The sequence below is a fragment of the Mus pahari genome, chromosome 20, assembly GCF_900095145.1.
Source record: "Mus pahari chromosome 20, PAHARI_EIJ_v1.1, whole genome shotgun sequence".
Taxonomy (NCBI): Eukaryota; Metazoa; Chordata; class Mammalia; order Rodentia; family Muridae; genus Mus; species Mus pahari.
In genome coordinates, this window is record NC_034609.1 from 22,792,858 (window position 1) to 22,796,750 (window position 3,893).

The 3,893-nt window shown below is 36.2% G+C and overlaps 1 pseudogene; it reads right to left on the bottom strand.

The window, feature by feature from the left end:
• Positions 1-618: 618 nt before the first annotated feature.
• The window catches only part of LOC110337810, a 26,852-nt pseudogene continuing 23,577 nt past the window's right edge, over positions 619-3,893 (bottom strand).

Here is a 3,893-nt window from a genome sequence, read left to right on the forward strand (position 1 = left end):
ATGAGGGCTACGAATTCACATACAGGATTTAACTCTGAATCCCTGAGGACCCCCAATCCACTTCTAACATAACTTCCTTCAGACTTACTCAAGACAAAAAAAAAAAAAAAAGATTATAGAAAAAAAATTGCACATCAAGGCAGTTATATTTACTAGACTGAATTTTTCAAAAAAAGTGGCTAAACTTCCATAATACTTTCTAAAAGAAGGCTAATCAGAATTAAAATGAAAAGTTCCATGAGAGTATCAACATAATAATAAATCTTTAAATGGATCATGCCATCATTTATTTAAGTTTTTGTCTTACATGGATCATTTCCCTTACTTGGTACTTACCTGACTTGCTTTCCATAGATTTTTTTTTCGGGGGGGGGGAGAGGAGAGGGGGAGGAACACTTTTAATCTTCACCGTCTGAGGAACTACAAGAACAATAAATTAAGCCATATGTTGAACCAAAATTTCCTTTATACAAAGTATTAAAATACAATTGCATTTCTAAAATGAAATAATAGGTATACAGTTGTAGTCATTAAGTAAACTAAGTTAAATGCTATACATTAAAGAGAAACATCAATGAGGCACATGTATGAATGAAGACACTTCTGAACTTCCCTCTTTCATCGAGCATCAAAATCCGTCAATCTTTTAGCCCTTTTCTTTTATTTTGTATCCACATTCTCTGCATCTGGTTGGATCCTTGGATTTTATCTCATTTTCGTTGTGACACTCTCCACAAATATATATCATTGGTTACTGCTTTGGTGGTTGAATATCTTTCTGGGTGTCCACTGTTAGTGCCTCCTCAATTCAAAGAAACATCTCTTCTCTGAGCACGCCAAAGCTTCCATTTCCATAGATTTTAAAGACAGAGTAATTAGGAGTATTTACTCAAAACTTTACTTCAGCACAATGTAATTCAACCTTAATGTCTACATTTGCAAATGTTCACAAAAGTAAAGTAAATTTTAATGTCCTTTCAGACACAGGGAAAGTTAGAACAGAAAGTTTATTATTCTAAGTCTCCTATAGTGTTTTTGAAGTGTTGTAAGGTTAGCTACAAGCAAGTTAGCAAGAGTAAAATTTCCAAAGTGTAATTTCCGGCAATATAAATGCTTAAGTATGTGACATCATGATGAATCAAGAGAAAGAAAAAGAACACAAGAGGAGGAGGAGGGTAAGAAGTAGGAGACGAGGAATTTGAGGTTATAAAGAAAACTAAGAATTATGAGAAAAAGTTGAAATCTAGAGTGTTATGTTGTAGCTTTAACAACAAAAAGCCCAACAACAACAAATCAAACAAATAAAAATATATCAAACAACCAAGCAACAAAAACAAACTAATTCACATTATTGACTGAGACCTAAAGGAATGATAGAGGACAGACTGAAAATATAAATGAGATAAGACTGTGCCATCATAATCAGAGACAGGAGCTAGAGACAAGCAACAGATCAAAGTGCATGGGAAATGGAAAAAAGAGACAACAGTTTGCGAGATCACACATCGAACAGCAGAAAGTTGCCATTTAGGTGTTGCCACTTGTATGAGCACACTGTGCCTAGTTTTAAAGGTTCTCTAATATTCCATAGGAAATTGAAAACCCAGATGGTTTTGTGATATGTTATCACTCTGTCTGAATAAAGCAAAACACGTTTTTGTTGTTGTTGTTAAGTTGACAGAAGTGACTAGTTGAAGCATACAATACATTGATCTCAGCACAGGGAAATTAAAATGATGTCTGGTAATATTATCCCAAAGATGATTCTCTTGATGCCTAAGAAACAATTTCAAGAATTAAAAATATGCCCAATAATAACACCAAGGAAAATGTAAAAGGGAAAACTCTGAAATGAAGTAGTGGAATAGAAATATGTTCATGAAAGTTGGAGTAGAGTTGAAAACTTCAGTGTAGCAAGTAGAGAGGAAACAATGTGTTGTTCAAAGAAGCACAGACTAAAATGACCATATATTTGTTACCCACCAAGCTATCAGTAATCTTGATGGGAATTAGTTCTGTTAGAAAAGAAGATTCTTAGGGTTTGGGAACAAAACAGATGGGTTGCAAAATACAGAGTTTATGAGCTCCACTTTTCTGTGTGCGCTGCAGTAGACTGTCCATTCCCCCTTTTCTTCCTACTGCCAGGGGATTCTTAGAGTTATTTGGTTGGGAAGATATTGAACTTCTCATCACTGCTAATTAGAAAGACGGGGAGATTCTTAGAATTGGGAACAAAACTTCCATGGAAGGGGTTACAGAGACAAAGTTTGGAGCTGAGATGAAAGGATGGACCATCCAAAAACTGCCCCACCCAGAGGTCCATCACATAACCAGCCACCAAACGCAGACACTATTGCATACACCAGCAAGATTTTGCTGAAAGGACCCTGATATAGCTGTCTCTTGTGAGGCTATGCCAGTGCCTGGCAAACACAGAAGTGGATGCTCACAGTCAGCTATTGGATGGAACATAGGGCCCCCAATATAGGAGGAGCTAGAGAAAGTACCCAAGGAGCTGAAGGGGTCTGCAACCCTATAGGTAGAACAACAATCTGAACTAGCAACCCCAGAGCTCCTGTCTCTAGCTGCATATGTAGCAGAAGATGGCCTAGTCAGCCATCATTGGGAAGAGAGGCCCCTTGGTCTTGCAAATTTTATATGCCCCAGTACAGAGGAACACCAGGGCCAAGAAGGGGGAGTGGGTGGGTAGGTGAGTGGGGAGGAGGGAGGGTATAGGGGACTTTGGGGATAGCATTTAAAGTGTAAATGAAGTAAATACCTAATAAAAATTGGGGGAAAAAAAGAGCTAAAAAAAAGAATGGGGGGATGATAAAATCTAGAGCATAAATAAATAAATAAATAAATAAAAGACAAAAAAAAGAAAGACTGGGAAAATCTTTATAAAATAAATTCATCTAAAACAAAATAATATTAAAGAACCTAAAACATCCAGGAAAAAACTGAAACATTGACAGAGGAATATGAAGGTCATTGAATATTTCAGTTCAACTTTCTCTTTCTCTCTCTCTTTGTATGTGTGTGTATGTACTCTACTTTATGTATAATACATACTATTCATTGTGGAAAATACTGTACCAAAGCACTTCCCATCATAATGAGAAAAGATTTGTGCCCTATTCCCAGAGACTGTAGCATTAAGTTATACCCTTCATAATGCATGCCCCATTCTTTCTAGACAACCTTTTATTGCAACTACTACAAGAAATCCTCAGGTCCTAAAAGAGTACTCCATCTAGAATCTCTGACCCATGCCACTTACTTTTAAATTTACATTACTTTGTAACTAAATAAACTCTCACATAAGTTGGAATGTTTGAACCTTCTACTTTGGCCTCCCAACTCATGAGGTTACAGTGCAGTAACATAGCTAACAGTTGGTCAGAGCACATTGGCAAATGCTTAAGACCCTGTTCAGATATGTGGAGCAGACATTATCAGTCCTGCTTAGCCCCAAACAAATGCTAGTGGAAATTATGAACTGAGAACCCTACTTTTAATACTGCAGTGGATGTACTCCACATGGTGTCTCCGAAAGCAACAGTAGGATTAAAATTTAGTTCTTCATAGTTGGAACCAAGGTTCTTTCTCACTATCTGGCTTCAAATTACAGACAATACTTAATTGATTGTTGAAATTGTGAACAAAGAACTATATGTAACCTTCAGTAGTTACTATTTATTTTAATAAGTTCTGTTTATTTAAATCATTGCAAGCAACACAAAAGCAAAAAAAAAAAAACAAGAAAAGTATTTGAAGTAATATTTCTATCTTCTTTTCTTTCTTTCTTTCTTTCTTTTTTTCTTTCTTTCTTTCTCTTCCTTCCTTCCTTCCTTCCTTCCTTCCTTCCTTCCTTCCTTCCTTCCTTCCTTCCT